Raw genomic sequence first — 17,472 nt, 5'->3', positions numbered from 1 at the left:
TCTCACATGTTAAGACTAATGAGAATTAGCAGATCCATTTAAAAAACTTCTCGTGAGAAGGTCAGTAAGTTCTACATTTAGAGGGATGAGACTAAAACTTATAATATAAGATATTCACCAATGATGGAAACCTAACTCCAACCTTGTTCACATCAAGGGAAAGAGTTCAATTGGTAAGAACAAGTCATTGAGAAGTTGATAGTTTCAACACTAAACAATTGTGAGTTCTATCAAAGATGGTTAGTGTTGGTTGGTACCAAGTGAGGGTTAAGCCTAGGGCTTTTAATGAACATTAGTTGAGTGAAAAGATGTTATAAGAATTTTACCTATGTGAAATTAGATGTAATGTTGCCTCTCTTGGGAGTTGGAGTTTTCTCCCCGGAAAATTCATGAAAGGATGAGCACATGGCGATATTAGTGTTGAGCTAGAAAAGTGGGAAAATAAATGAGTAGGGGTGTGTGAGGTATCACCGATTTTATCATAGGAATACTTGGTCCAAGCCTTTAAGTAACCAATGATTTTTATAAGACTTTGTGGTACTTTTACTAAGGTAAAATTCTAGTCGAAAGACACTTTATTTTAGGCACAAACTATAACGCCGCGTTTTTTAGGCACCTACGAGTAACCAGGTCGAGATAGTGAAATTTTGCAATGAATATTATTTGATAAATAATTATACTTGGGAATCATATTTCATGTTGTTAGTGCTGGGCATTGTGTGATAATTGTGGTTTGTAGTCAAACGAAAACTTTCGGTCTCGGATCGAACCAAAACCCTAAATTGGGTAAATTATCAGATATTTAAGTGGAAAATTAATAATTATGGAAAAAATTATTTGGGTATAGACGTTGATAAATTTTCTTAAAGTTTCATTTTAACGAAATTCTTGGAAAAGAATTTTAATTTGCATTTTAGAGAGAAAATGCTTATTAAGCTTAATTGTGGGAATTAATGGATAAAATAATATACCACTAATGAACCCTAGGGTAATTAAATTCATGTGATATATTATCTAAGGTTTTGTGTCACATAATTTTGTTAAGTAAGATCTTAATTTAGAATTAATTATTGTGATGATTATAGAGTGGGTAAATACCACTTGTGGTAAAAGGTTTTAAGCTTGGTTTTAGCAATTATTTGAAATTAAAAAAATGAAGTGTGAGAGGTTGCCGTCCATGGGTAGTGAGAGGATGTTAGGAATGGTCAAATCACTCATGTGATAATAGCTTCTTTCTACACTTAGTCAACAAAATTCCAAAAAAATTGTAAAAAGGAAATCATCATTTCTTTCTTATCACTCTCTGTCTCCCTACCCAGAACTTATCTTCTCCTCCCTCTATCTTGTTTTCATTTTCATCTCACAAATAATTCAGAGACTCTCTCTCTTTCCTTCCCTCATTTCGGGTTCTCTCTCTCTCTGTCTCTCTAGGGAGAAGAACTTCCATTAAAACTTTTGAAACAAGCTTAAGAAAATAATGCCACAAAGGGTAAGTGTTCTTGAGCGTTCTCCTTTCCTTCTCTATATCGAGCCTTTGGATATTTCTTCTCCATTTCCTTCTAAGGTTTTACTCACTTAAGTCTATGTTTTCGAGTTATAGAGGTTCAAGAATCAATCCCAAGTTTGTGCAAGACTTCCAAGAACATGCATGTAGAGTTTGAGCATCCAAAGAGGTAACTACATTAGGGTTTCAAAAATTTCAATCGCCCTGAATTTTTATTCATTTATTTTTAGTATAATTAATCTGACCCTTGTGATATTTTTAGAAGATTTTGAAGTATTGTGAGCTAGGGGAGTTGGGTCCGAAACTTATAAAGCTCCAAACACTAAGCTTGCACTAAGGAGAGGTAAAAATCTTGTGATGTGTTCAAGTTTTGTTTTGTCTTATGATCTGTTGCATGTGTTGTTTTTATTGTTAAATCTTTTATTTGGTATTTAATAATGTGTTTAATGTGGATGGATGATGCATGCATGACTATGGTTGTGTTTTTTAGCTTGGAATCTAAAGTTTTAATAGATTGTGTGAAAATATGCTTAATGCCAAAAAAATTTCTTGACAACCAAAGGATCAAGTAGTCCTAAAATGACTTATTTCATGAAAATAAACTCTATTAATATATTGTATAGAAAGAGTACTTGACCTTAGGCTTTTGAAATGCTCTAAAATATTTTGTATCAAGAGTTATGTGTATTTTGTGAAATTGGTGCAAATCTAGAAAATGCTAGTATTTTGAATTTATGAACTTTGAGTAGTGTTTTTATTGGGTAAATTAATTTTTTTTTTGCTGAATTTTGTAAAAATGTTCACGGAATGTCAAGGTGAAAATCTGAATTTTTTTGTGGAAATATAATGAGTATTATGAGATTTTTAAAATGCCAAAGTTGACAAAAAAAAATCTGGAACTGTGTTTTGGTTAGGTTGACCCTTGTATTTTAGAAAGGTGTTTGCCTTAGAAAAATAGTCTTTTGAACCTAAAATTTGGGGAGATGAGTATCGATATATCCTAGTTTGGACCTAAGAAAACTGTGACCAAAATGACAAATGGTTTAGGTTTTATGCTTAGCCAAAGTTTAAGAAAAACCAAAAGATAAAAATGGATTGATGTAATCAACACTTTTTCTCACCTAGGCAAAATGTGTAATTTTTTCTAAAAATGAACAAGGGTTTTCTTGGAATAGCCAAGAAAGGCTATGTAAAAGTTGATAATTTTTGGGTTAAAAGATTTAATATTATAGCCTGTTGTAATTATTTCCTACAACACAGAACTCAGCAATACACAAACACCAATGCAATAACTAATAAAACTGTCAAAATAATGCAAGAAACAATCAAACAATAAAATTGCTAAGGTAATGCTACAGTAATTAAAGTCAGCAAAACATAACAATGAACAAGAATGCAGTAAAGACACAAGAATTATACAGGTTCCGCCAAACCAAGGACCTACTTCCTGTTCACTCTCTTGAGTAGTCTCTTTTATTGATTTAAGAGATGAAATTACAAAGATAACAATGTTAGGTGCATCACTAGTCTCAAACTTCTCCAAGAACTCAATTCGAGTTCTTTCTTGAGTCTTCTTGAAATCAATCGGCTGAACACTTCTTCACAGCTTCACAATCTCTCTATCTAGGCTCTCAACTCACTAATTCAATATGAATTACAGTACTATATAATGTGTATCCCGAGTCCCTTTTATAACTAAGTCATAGAGAACAAAATGACTAAAATAACCATGATGCACACTAACTAACTTTAACTACTAACTGTATAAACTAACAGTATGTTAGTTTATCTTTTTACTGTGGATTACAATTCCACATAGCCTTCCAAAGTTAAGAATTTGTCACAAAACAAGGCAGTTTTCAACAATTGGTAATTTTTGAGATTTTTCTATCAAAAGTTAAGATTTTAATTTTATTTTAATCTTAACAAATCTAGAACTTAGAATTTTACCTTAATCATATGTTAGGGTTTATTTGGAATATATGTAGGGATGTTTTGTAATTTATGAATTTTTCTCTAGAAGTATAATAATAAAAAGTAGAAATTAGATGCAGTACCAATTCTATATAACACATTTAATTTTTACCCAATTTTTAAAACCTTTTCATTTATACCCAGTTTTTTAAACTCTTTCCCCATAATACCCTTTTACATATCACAGTCTATTCTCCTTCTCCCCACGATTCCCCCCACCACGTTCTCCAATTCGACCTTCGAGCTTCCCCTTTTACCAACGTCGGCGACTTCGGCAACCGCTCAACCACGATACTTCGGCGATTCTTCGACGGTGCTCTACCACTCCACGCAAGTATTTCGACAACGCCTCAATCGAAATACTCACCCCTCCTTGTTCCCAAGTTTGTAATCTTAGCTTGTGTTCGGGTATGTCAAAGAGATTTTTCACCTATACTTTAGTATTTGATCAATTATGAAGAAGATATAACTATAAAACCGGAATGTGTATTTGAGTAAGGGTAATATAGGAATTACAGCTATAATATAGGAATTACAGCTATAAAACCGGGTATATTTAGTTAAGAGATTGATGCTGGGTATATTTAGTTAAGTATGTCTAAAAAAAACAGGTAAATATGAAAAAAACTCTATATAATCTTATCCAATTATATTTACTTTCTATTTGTTTTCCATAATTTTTCTTTATTCATTTGTCGGTTGGTAAAATTTGAGTCATCTCTAAGGTATATAATTAATTAATTGTAAACTCTTTCAAGTTAAAAATTAATGGGAAATGAATGCTAACCCTTATTAATTGTAGACTCTTCCAAGTTAAAAATTAATGGGAAATGAAAGCTGACCCTTTCGATTGTTTGTTAAAAAAATGTGGAAAAGGAATTGTCATTTTCTTGGATGATATATACTTTTTATCTGTAGCAATGAAGTCTCAATTCTGTTTAATATTTAAATACAATATAAATGAAGTGACCCTTAACGTGATTTCATTTAATTGGGTGTAAATTTTATGAAATTTTTTAGTGTTATGCCTTTATTCAAAGAGAAATTTACATTTTATGCTGTTTTTACATTTTAATTTCAAAAATCACTTACAACTTTGTATTTAAAAAAAATATTTTGCTACTTCATTAAAAAGTATTGCATTTAAAAAATAATATACCTGAAATTGAAAAGTTCATGAAATTCCATATTTTCTATTTTTATGAATTTTTAAAAATACTATTTTGGTTATTTACGATACCGATAAGATAAGATACTGATTGATTACTTTTTCATAAAATGCTTCATTTTTAGATCATATTATTTCCTATATATTTTGGGTTTCCTTCAAAATCTATTTGTAGAAAATTAGCTATTTTAAGATACCAATTAGTTACCTTTAAAAATATGACTTTAGGTTATATTATAGTGTCTTATCGTTTAAGATACTTTTATGTTATTCAAAACATATTTATAGAAAATTAGCTATCTTAAGATACTGATTAATTACCTTTAAAAATATAACTCATTTTAAGGTTATACTATGGTGTTTTATTATTTATGAGACCAAAATGTGTATTTTTTTATTATATTTCGAAAGTAATTTCTAAGTTTATTTTTTGATTGGTTAATAAAAAATCTATTATTTTTTTATACTAAAAAAAACTATTATTAATCACATATAAATTACATGAGTGAACCAAAAATGTATCAAAACTTTTTTATTTAAAATGTCCCTATGTAGTATACTAACGTAAATTTTGCTAATAAACTATATAGTAATGTGTTATACAGGTAACCGAAAAGTTTCTTCAATAATAAAATACTATAATATAACCTAAAAATGATTAATTGGTATCTTAAGATAACAAGTTTTCTACAAATAAACTTTAAAGGTAACAAAAATTTATATGAAATAATATGGTTTAAAAATGAAGCTTTTTATGAAAAAAGTAATCAATGAGTAACTTATAAGCATTGTAAGTAAACAAAATGTAACTTTTGAAAACTCAGAAAAATGGAAAATGTGGGATTCCGTGAACTTTTCCATTTAGGTATATTATTTTTAAAATTAAGTATTTTTTAATGACGTGACAAGACAATTTTATAAATACAATTTGTTAAGATATTTTTTGTAATTATTTTGTATTTTACGTATTTTTTTAAAAAAAAAAATCCCTAATTTAAACCTTATAGTTATGCACCCTTTATAAGCAAAAAGAAGAGTATAAATACGTGTTAGTCCAAGTTAATTTTAGTTTGTCTTCTTTTATAAATTTTAATTGCTAGTCCAAATAAGGCAACTGAAAAGAGACCCAGGGCATATAATATTTTTTTTGTGAGAGATTAGAAGAAGGATCTCTTCCAACTAAGAAAATTTGTTGTCTAGCCAAAGAGCATGCTAAACCAATTCATAGGTCACAATATTAAAATCGCAACCAACACAAGAGAGATGCCTCTAGAAGATTAGACAACAAAGCTTGACTCTTAGTAAGAAAATACACACAATTCATAATGATAAACACTATTGCTACTTAGAGCCAAACCCAAGAAAGATAATCTGAAGACACTAAATTAACTGAGAATCCTAAAATTTGACTCATTTCAGCGCTACTAGAAGAGCAAGAGCATCTGCCTAAAAGGCTACTAAGTTACCTAAAACACAAAGCAAAACACATACCCATCAGTTTTTTAAACCAAGGAAAAAAGACCAACCAAAAAATATGGTCCCACAATTTTTGTTTTACGAAAAGTTTAATAGGCTAAAAAATGGCAAAGGTAACTCAATATAAACATAACAACACCATAAACTGAATATAACATAATCACAGCCATAAAAAGGTACTTATGTCAATAAAAACATCACCGTAAATTGCCAAAAAAAATTAATAACATACCTCATAAAATAGTGTTTAAATAGTCGACTGTTGAAGAATGAGGTTAAACACACAACACCACAACAAAATTAATATATATATATATATATATATATATATATATATATATGAAACATAACGAAGCATATCATAATTTGAAAGACATTAAAACATTCATAAAAGAATAAATAATCATTATATTCCAAACACCTAGAAAATTTAAATTGCATTAGTAATTTTTAAACATAAAACCTCTCAATATACATTATTTGTCAAAATTCTAGAAACTCAGAAATCTATATATATATATATATATCATAAATCCAAAATGAAACCAAATTCTAACTAAAAGAACAACACTACTAACTAACGGGAACTAATTGCAAATATAAATAACATTAAAAAAAACCAAAGATTACCAATATAGTTCAAAAGAAAGCAAAAGTCTATATCATATTGTTTACAGAGTTTTTCGAAAACTAGAAATTTATTAAGAAGTAAGAGCTGCAAAGAAAGAATTAAAGATGAACAATCAAAGTTTTTACATGGTTGGGGCATTAACGAATCTTAGTCCACGAGTCAATAGTATTAGACTTTAGAGAGTTTCTAACAATGGAGTTTTCTACAAGTTTTAAAAGACTTTACAAGTTTTAAAAGACTTTTGGTTATAAGAGAAAATTCTCGGATCCCTGCTCCAGTGCACAAATGACCCTATTTATAGGCAGTAAAATGCAGTGGACTTGGGCCTGATTAATCCGGGCCTAATAGGGATGTAATCACAGTTTGCTCGCTAATGGAGCCATAATACAAAGAATGTTACATAATAAAATGTAGTTACTCTGGGCTCATTGGGTTGGCTCGGGCGTGGCCAAGCCTTACAACTGCCCATTGTACGTTAGCTCTGACTAGTCCGCGTGGGCTTCTTAGGGAATCCTAGGGGTAGGATCTATTAGAGTAGTGGCAGTACTATTTCTTAGGAAAAGTGTACGTTCTGTGCATACCCTCTTCTGAAAGTTAGTTGAGGAGACCAACTGCCGAATTTCATGAGGATAGGTCAGCTTTGGGGCTAGCTAGGCTTGTCTGTAGCATCTCGAAATTTTACTTAGCTAGATAGTAGTAGCTTGTAGTAGGCTTGTAGTAGCTTGTAGTATTATAGTTTTCGTGGTTATTGGTTCAAGCCGAGATTTAGTTGGAAACTCATCAAAATAGTTATAGATTTTACAAGTTTAACCTATAGTTTAGAAATATTAATTTTAGCATAAGGTTTGATTAATATAGCTGGTACTAGACATATTATTTATTATAACCTAAGGTTTAGATAGAATAATTAAGAGCGTGACACTTGTTACATGCATGTTTAATAAGGATTTAAGGATTTTAGATAAATAAATTAATAAATGATAAATCTAGAAGCTCTAGAACCTTCTAGCAGCTGTTAGGATTACATTTTACCCAGACACATCTGTTTTACCAAACTTCAAATATGCTAAAAACGTGCAAAAACATGTTTAAAATATTAGTGTATGCTGATATATCGCAGCTATAGGGCCGATATATCGCCTAAGGTTGATACGGAAAACACGTAGACTTCGCACGAACGAAACCACGGAGGCTTGGGGCATAAGTATAGGCGATATATCGCCTAGGGTAGGGCGATATATCGGCCTTTGGGTGATTTTTAAAAACTTGGTAGAACCGAGCTAGAAATAACCCTCAACCACTTGGACTTGCTCTTGAACATTTTTGACTGAGTTCTGGGCATATGTTGAAACGAAAATTAAAATTTATTCGATTATTATTCATTTTAAAAAGGGTTAGTTTCACTCATTGAACTCTATAAATAGTTACTAGTACTCAGCCATTTCATTCAAGCATTCTTCAGAGCCTCTAAGCTGCTGAGTTATTCTAAGAGAGAAAACACTAGGGTTTTGGGGTTAAAAAGCTTTTTCAATCTAAGATTTTGTAAACACTTGGGAAGTAAGATAGAGTGTTATTTCGGTATCGAGGTGTAGATCAAAGTTCTAGTCCATTCAAGGTATTCTTATCCTTAGGTTTAATCCATCATAGTTCTTTTATTTTCTTTCAGATCTTAACTCATTATTATGGTTTTTGGTTAGGTGTTTAAGTTTCTTAAAACTTAAGGTTTTTCAGTAAGTTTCTATCTTGATGGTTTAGATCTCTTTTTCATCTTCATGTCTTTAGAAACTCATGATCCTTATTGTTGATTTTAGGAGTTTTCCAATCTCGTTCTTGTCTCCAATATCACAATTTTGGTAAGGAAAATAAGTTAGATTATATGTGTTATGATATGTTTATATGATATGATATGTTATAGTGCTATGTTATATATGTATATGAATATATTTTATGTTATAGTCGCTTGGGTATTATAGTTGCTTAGATAGCAAATCAAATCCCAAGATTTTTATCATTATCATAGATTAGAGTTATGATTTACCCTACCTCAATTAGTAGACAGATGACCTAGATGGGTTATCACATGATACGGTAATGAGTTAATGGTCATTAATATTGTACTCCTATATGATATATGTTTTTACGTCATATATTTTATAGTATATATTTTTATGATATAGCCTTATGATTTATGATATGTTTTAGTAGATTTTCTTTGTTGAACATTAGATTCATTCTTTTTATTTTAGATGGTGCATGAAAATAAGTTTGGATGGTGTGATGGATTCATGTCAGTTTTGGCATGTGTATTGGGGATGGATTGAATGGATGGACTGCTAGAAGATCGAGGATGAAGTTTATATTTTTAGTCTTTTAAATTTATGTATTTATTTTTCCGCATCTAGTGTTTGAACAAATAATTATAGGTTTATGTTTTCTTTATGTTTTATGTAATAACAATGGGATCCCGTATTTTGAATTTTTATAATAAAGTTCTATTATTTTCTTGAATGTATTCCAAAATAGTAGCCATGTCTTAGTAGTTTTTAATGCTCTGAGGTCTTAGAATTAATCAGGTCATTACATTGCCCTATCTAGAAATTGGTTCGGATTTGTTTACTAATGTCCCGGTTCATTTACCGGAGTCCTGGTTCATGGTTCATTCACCAGGACTCAAGTTCATTTGCCAAGATGGACATCAGGACATTGAGTATCCCCCTTGAAATCTTGATAAGGTCTGTCTCCATCGACTAGTTATTCTGCGACCTCAATTAGCATCCCAGAGGATGTAGGCTGGTCGGGATCAGGAAGGTGATCCATTGAACATTGTTGGGTTCCATGGTGGTTGGGCAATATGGGGTTTCATCCTTCCTCATTCACCAGGTTCAGGATGGGCCCGGACCTCTTAAGAGGGCCCACTGACCCATTGGGTCATGCCATGTGTCACGGGTGGAAAACAGGGATAACATTAACCCCCCACGTTTTCATTTGTGTTCGCACAGTGGAGACTTGCCTCGCTCTCCTGGATCAATCTCAAATATCTCGGTTTGTATACCAAGAGTCAGGTTCATTTACTTGGGGGTCATTTGGGCGATCCCCATCCTTTCAAATTCTTAACGTTTCAGACACGTGTCTTCAGGTTGATGGTGTGTATGTGCCACTCGTGCCCTAAAGATCTGGAAAGAATCTTTTGATTGCTCAGGTAACCGAGGAGTGTCAGCGCAATTCTCGGGATGTCCCGTCTGTACGAAAAAGGTTTATTGGGTACTTGAGTGGGTTGTTTAATGCTTTTGCAACACTCGGAACTGTTGGATGGGGATAGTCTTGAGATTTTTAAAATGGACCATTGGATGAGGTAGATGCAGATTATGGATTGACGAATCCAAGATTTAATGTTCGATTAGGCCAGTTAATGCCCCTGCATCATCCAGGATCGTCGGATGGGGATAATCTTGGGATCCCCACTGTGGACCGTTGGATCAAATAGTGGATTTTCAACTTATAAATACATCAACATGCTCATTTCCAAACTTTACTCATCCCATACTTTCAAACTAGAAAGAAAATAGAGCTTTGTATGTCCACCATTGCTGACGAGATTCTCTAGCGATTGATACACCTTCGAGTCCACCTATTTCCAACAAGACTTTTTTCCATTCAACCGACAAACAACTCTGTCCCGGTTCAACCAGTAGACGAATTGCTGCATCATCTTCTTAGATTTAAGACTGAGATTCGCCTGAAACTTTACGAATCTCAAATCTAGTACCTCACAGTAAGTTTTCTAGTCATTTTCTCATATTTTTGTTCCTTTTTAGTTATTTTTATTGTCACGTTATTCCTACGACCATAAAACTATTAGGGTCGTGACCACCGTGTAGGGTGGTTCTATGTAAGATCATGGTAGGCATGAACCATAGATTCACTAGGTGATAACTCATATTATTCTGGTTGTCCCGGATCAATTCAGACGCCTCAAGACTGTTTTGGGTGAGTTAGAAAAACCTTTGACCTTTAGTGTTATATTATTTTATAATATAATGTAATATTATATTATATTATAATATAATGTTTTAGATTAAATAAATGTGACAAAGAGTGTCACATATTGTAACATATAATAGAGAGTTACAATATTTAGATATATGAGATATATCCAAATAATGCAACATATTTGGTGTTACAAATTTGTAACTTCTAAATATTACCCTTTATTATGTAAATTTGGTTTTACACAATATTGAGATGAATTTCATAAAGGCATATGTGAAATGGTTGTTAGAGATATTATTTTAACTCCAATAATGTGTTTTGGGAGTTACAAAATGATTTGGGAGGGTTTGAAATCGTTTGGAAAAACAACACATTTTTAAGTGCTGAAAATGGTCGGTGGCCGCGGCCACTGAATGTTGGTGGCCGCGGCCACAGGCCAAAGCTGACCATTTTTTTTCTTCAGTTTTTTCAATCTTTGTTGAACGGCTCAAAAAAACCCAAATAACTCCCAAATCTCATTTTTAATTCCATATTAATCCAATTAAACATTGGTAACAGCCATGGGGGATGGTGGACTTTGAAATTCAAATGGTGTCTCTAAACTCTATAAATAGGAACCTGTAGCTCACTTGAAAGAAACAACATTTCTATCCATTAGAGCACTTGGCTAGAAACACCTTGAGGTTAGAAGACATTTCCTATAATCTGTGAGAGATCCCTTAGTGCTTGAGTTAGGGGGAAATAAGTTTTTAGACAAAGGTTTCAAACCTTGTTCAAGTTGGTGATTCCCAACACTCTTCACTTTGGTAGTGTGAGTGAGAGTTGTTTCTATTTAGTTTGTTTGTTTGTTCTTTCTTTCTATTCTATTTCTCTTCATCTTCATATTCTTCTCTATTATTTATTTGTATTTCTTCTTTTGAGTTGTAATCTTCTTTTGTTTATTTCAAAACACTTTTACTTTACTTGTAATATTTTGCTTTGAGTTGTATTTTTCACTATTCTATTCTTCTTCTCTTCTTCTTGTTTTTTAGTTTATTTGTATTTTCAGTTATAGAATTGTAACCTTATTCAATCAATCAATATTTATTTATAATATTATTGCATAGAGTTGTATTATCTTACCATTTCCATTAAGGCAATCTAATTTTTCCTAACATTCAAAAGCTTATCCCTTTGTTTGTTTCAATTGAAGGTGAGACCATCAAAATCATGAATCAAGACCTAGTGAGGTTGGATAAGTTTGATGGGTCCAATTTCACTAGGTAGCAAGACAAGGTGACATTCCTTTTGACCACTCTCAAAATCGCCTACATTCTAGAATCCACTTTAGAACCTCTCCCAATGCCATCCGACAAAGATACTCCCGAGGAGGTGGAGAAAAGAAGGAAGAGGGAGGAGGACAATCTCCTTTGTAGGGGTCATATCCTCAACGCCCTATCCGATAGGCTCTATGACCTCTACACCAAGACCAAATCGGCCAAGGAGATATGGGATGCACTTGAGAAAAAGTTCAAGACGAAAGAGAAAGGTACCAAACAGTTTTTGATATCTCAATACTTTGATTTTAAATTTTTTGGTGATAAACCTATCTTCCTCAAATTCATGAATTGCAAATAATTGTTAACAAACTGAAGGTTTTAAAGATTGAGTTTCCCGAGGCCTTTCAAGTTGGTGTTATAGTGGCTAAATTACCACCAACTTGGAAGAGCTATAGGAAAAGAATCCTTCATAAAAATTAGGATTATTCTTTGGAGGAAATCCAAAAGCATATTTGAATCGAAGAGGAATCGATATGTAGAGATAAACTTGTAGAGGGGTCTAATGGAGAGACTTCCAAAGAAAATGCGGTGTCACAACCAAAATATCCCAAAAACAAAAGGAAAAAGGATAACGAGAAACTTTTGGGTCCAAAAACCAACCCAAACAAGTTTAAGGGTGAGAAAGTTCCTTGCTTTGTGTGTGGAAAAAATGATCACTATGCTAGAGAGTGTAGGCATAGAAAAGACCAACAAGGACCAAAGGTGAACGCAACTCAAGAGGAAAACATAGTTGCTACCCTTAGTGAGGTGAATGCGGTCCAAGGCAAGGTGAAAGGGTGGTGGTATGATATATGTGCCACCGTCCATGTCACCTATGACAAATCATTGTTCAAGACCTTTGAAGAGTCAAAGGGCAACCATGAGATTCAAATGGGCAATGAGGGAAAATCCAAGGTACTTAGCAAAGGTACCATTGAAGTCTTTTTCACCTCCAGCAAGAAAGTTACATTAGTGAATGCACTTTATGTTCCCAAAATGAGTAGAAACTTGGTAAGTGGCGATTTCTTTGGCAAGCCCGGCATTAAAGCCATTTTTGAGCCAGGTAAACTTATACTTACCAAATCAAATCTATTTTTGAGAAATGGGTACTCTTGTGAGGGTATGGTTAAATTGTGCACTAATGATGTAACTTTTAATGTTATCAATAAAAATGCTAATTCCGCCTATATTATTAAGTATGATTCTTTATTTTTGTGGCATCTTAGACTATCTGTAACGACCCAAATTCACTAATATGGCTTAAGGGCATTGATTAATGTCAGGAGGACATAATTGGTTTATGTGTGAATTTATTGATTTAATGCATGATTACATGATAAGCATGCTTGTATGATTACATGAATATAAATGTGATTAAATGTTGTACTTGTGAGAACTACATTATTATGTGGGTAAATCTGCAGCAGCCGACTTGAGGCGATCCTAGGGAGCTAGATAGCGGGAAAGTCACATCGGGGCTTAATGCTTGACTTTGGACAAGTCAAGGGGTATTTCAGGTATCGGGTGGTTACTTAGATTACGGGGTTATGAAAATAAACAATTGGAGATATATTTGAGGTTAGGAAGTCTAGGTGGGAATATTGAGGAATTTTATTATTTTGCCCTCGAGGATGTTTCTGGTACCCCCGAGCCTTGGGATTAACTTAATTGCTTAAGGGTAGATTTTAGAAGATTTTAGAAAACTGTGGAATATAGCAAACCAACCCTCTCTTCCTTTCTCTTTTTCTCTCCCAAAGAAAAACACAGAAACTTAGTGGTCTTGGCTAAAATTCTAAGAATTGAAGCTGAAGTTTAGAGGATTAGCTCAAGGATTATCAAAGGAACTTAATCAAGGTTGAGGTAAGCATTGAATTCTATTTTCTGTGGTTGAAATTATGAGATTTTGGTTGTGTTCTAAGTGGGTTTTGGGTTTTTGGATTCGAAGATTAAATTGAGGCTGGAACCTTGGAAGTTAGGCCAGAAAAACTCTTGGAAGATTGGTTCTGCAGCTGAGGTAACCTCCAATTTAAGGTTTAAAGGTTGAGTTATAGTGTTTCCACGGCTGGGTTTTGAGTTCTTGAGTTAGAAAGTTTCAGTGATTGAAGTGGGTTTTTGATGGGTTTCTAGTATAGTTTTTAGCTGGGTTGTGTTGCTAGAATCTTGTGGGAAGTTTTTGGATAATTGAGTTGTGGAGTTGGGTAGTTTTGAGTGAGTTTGCATGAGGTTTGAGAGTCAAAAATGAAGGTTTTTCTGGGTTCGAAGGGGTCGGGTCGCGGCATAGTTCTCGGTGAGCCATGGCCCTTCGAAGCTGATGGGTGCTGAGGAAGGAGGGCGGGCCGTGGCCCTTACTTGTCTTTTAGCATTGGGAGGCCTCTGGTTGGGGCCATGCCGCGGCATGGGTGGCTAATGCCGCAGCCCTTAAGGGATTTTGGGATTTTGAGATTCTAGGCTTTGGAATTTAACCTAGGGTGCTCAGGATTGAATCTTTTACCGTGTTTGGTGAAGTTCAATGTTCCAGAGACTAGAACTTTGTCTAGAAGCTCATTTAAGATTGTTGATGGTATCTTTTATCTTGGTTGTGATTAGGTGCTATGCTAGGTCTCGGTGCTCGGATCGCGCTCAAGGAGCGTTGCTCGTAACTAGTTCACTTGGAAGTCAAAGGTAAGAAAACTGCACCTGGTTGTGTATCTGTAATCGGACTAAGGGTTCCCTAATATGTATGATTTGAAAGGATAGTATTATGCCATGTAAATAGTAAACCAACGACCTAAGAGTGCCAAAGGTTACACTTGCGCACAGGGCCTGGCTCAGCCACTGGTAGCCGAGGACAGCTTATTATGCATTGAGCTCGGTTTAAGCGGCCCGGAGTCAGTGGGGTAAACAGAGGGTGCGGTCTAAGTTGTCGGCCCTAGTTATTATGTGATTTGACTGTTATTAATGATTGATTGCATCTTTGATTCTGATTACATGCTATGTGATTAATGTGGATTGTTAAGTGGTTGATCATGCTTGATGAATTATTCTCTTGATATGATTGTTGAGATATGTAATATGTTTTCTTGCTGGGCCTTGGCTCACGGGTGCTACGTGGTGTAGGTAAAGGCAAGGGCAAACTTGATCAGCCATGACTTGGAGAGCTCTGTGAGCAGAATGTACATGACCAGCTGCTCAGCCGCCACGGTTGTGAGGATAACAAGAACAGAAAAGCTATAAATGTCTGTTTGCCTTAGAGTGCTTGATGGTAGTCTGTAATTTGAAAATTTTGTAAACCAACTTTTAAACACTGTTCCTTTTTGGGATCCCATATGTAAATCTATTTAAATATATGAAATGTAACTTTTGAGACCAAAACCATTTTAACCCTAGCACATTTATGGTTTAGTGACACGTTTTGACTAAATGACTTGATTAGCATGTCCTACACCTTTATAAGTACACAGTGTAGCGGTCCTGGCTATCTAGGACGTTACAACTTGGTATCAGAGCGTCCTAGGTTTAAGGGTTCCTGAAGACCGGCTGGACATGTACATTCGCTGCTAGAGACAAGCTCGATTTAGGGTTTGGTAATGTGTATATGTGCTTATATGCTTATATGCCTAGAATGAACTATGATTGTTGTTATATGTTAGATTAATAGGGAGCATGAGATACTGATAGGGCCTGGTCCTTGACTGTTGTGTGAGAATATTGAGGCATGTTTATTAGCATAGCCGTGCATGTACATGAATATTTTGATGATTAACTGCATATTGTGTATGGATGAATGCTTGTTTCATAGCTGTTGTGTGATGAGATTGGGGCATGCTCATTAGCAGCCGGTGCATGTGGATAAATTCCTATATGTTGACTGTTTGTGTGTGGTTATGTTCCATTGGTGGATCTTGGAGAAGCTTTTACCCTATCATCATGGTCTGATTGCCGAGTCGTTGATTGTAGATTGACTTGGATAGCTATGCGTCTAAGAAAATCTACGCGACTAGCTGGCATTAGGTTTGGGACCGGGGTGATGACCAGGGCCAAATTCCTCCGCCAGTCCCTGAGAACTGGCAGCAACTTATGGCTGATATGCAGGCTCGGTTGCAGAGCCAAGATGAGCAGATCTGTATTTTGCTACAGTAGGCTCCATCAGGGAGTGCTGCCCCTATTGTACCACCTGCAGTGGTACCAGTTGTATAGCCGGGGAGGATCGGAATAGATGGGAGTCGTTGTATGAGCAGTTCAGGAAGCAGCAACCCCTAATCTTTGAGGGTGGACCAGATCCATTGAAAGTCGAGCAATGTCTAACCATGATTACTACAATTCTGGATTTCATGAGAGTAGAGGGGCATGATAGAGTGGCCTGTGCCACTTATATGTTGAGAAAGGATGCCCGCATCTGGTGGGAAGTGGCATCCCAGACCAGGGATGTTACTGCTTTGAGTTGGGAAAATTTTAGAGACTTGTTCAGTCAGAAGTACTACAATGTTGCCGTCAGGGCAGCAAAAGTTAATGAGTTCGTGGGTTTGGTGCAGGGCAATATGACCGTTACTGAATATGACTGTTACTGATTATGCCCTAAAATTTGACAGACTTGCAAAATTTGCACCAGATCTTGTGCCTACTGATGCTGCTAGGCAAGATAGATTTATCAGGGGGCTTGATAGCCCAGGATGTTAGAATTACAACGACACCTGGAGGAACAACTTATGCCCAGGCCGTTAAGAAGGCTCTTACTACTGAGGAAGCAGAGAACAAGATTTGGAAAGAAAGTGCGGTGGCCGTCAGGGTGGCGGCGAGGCATGGCGGACCTACCCAGAGTGCCTGAGGTGTAGAAGACGCCATCTGGGCGAGTGTCGGGCCAAGGCTTGCTTTGTGTGCGGAGCAGTGGGGCATCTTAGGAAAGATTGCCCAGTAGTAAAGAAAAGTGAAGCAGGAAAGGTGGATAGCTTGACTCCAGCTCGAGCATTCACCTTAACTCAGGCAGAGGCCGAGGCTAGTCCTTCGGTAGTGACAGGTCAGTTTTCTAGCGCTGGCACTCCTTTTACTGTATCGATTGATTCTGGTGCTACACACTCCTTTGTTTCTAGTAAAGTGATTGATAAATTGTGTAGACCTAGTGAATATCAGACTGTAGGGTTTGGGACTTTATTGCCTACAGGGGAATTGGTAGCTTCTAGGAGATGGATTAGGGTACTGCCAGCGATGGTTGATAGTAGAGAACTTTCGGTGGATCTGATTGAGTTAGATATGGAGGATTTTGATATGATCTTAGGGATGGATTGGTTGATTAGGTATGGAGCTACTATTGACTGCAGGAAGAAGATGGTGACTTTTGAACCTTAGGGCGAGGACCCTTTTGTCTTTGTGGGTGCGGTGTCTGGACCCCACGTACTCATGATTTCAGCATTGAGAGCTAGAAACTTGTTACAGGGTGGATGTATAGGTTTTCTGG

General features: G+C 35.1%; 1 long non-coding RNA gene across 2 annotated transcripts; it reads left to right on the top strand.

The window, feature by feature from the left end:
• Positions 1-1,263: 1,263 nt before the first annotated feature.
• LOC133818466 (uncharacterized) lies at positions 1,264-9,261 on the top strand. Of its 2 annotated transcripts, none has more exons than XR_009885909.1 (4): positions 1,264-1,489; positions 1,601-1,673; positions 1,770-1,847; positions 9,000-9,261. It is a non-coding gene; the product is annotated as an uncharacterized LOC133818466 (long non-coding RNA). The 2 variants fall into 2 exon arrangements; XR_009885908.1 differs by having other exon boundaries at positions 1,767-1,847.
• The last annotated feature ends 8,211 nt before the right edge of the window (positions 9,262-17,472 follow it).

Source organism: Humulus lupulus, chromosome 2 (genome assembly GCF_963169125.1).
Source record: "Humulus lupulus chromosome 2, drHumLupu1.1, whole genome shotgun sequence".
Taxonomy (NCBI): Eukaryota; Viridiplantae; Streptophyta; class Magnoliopsida; order Rosales; family Cannabaceae; genus Humulus; species Humulus lupulus.
This window is presented reverse-complemented; position numbering and strand designations above follow the sequence as displayed.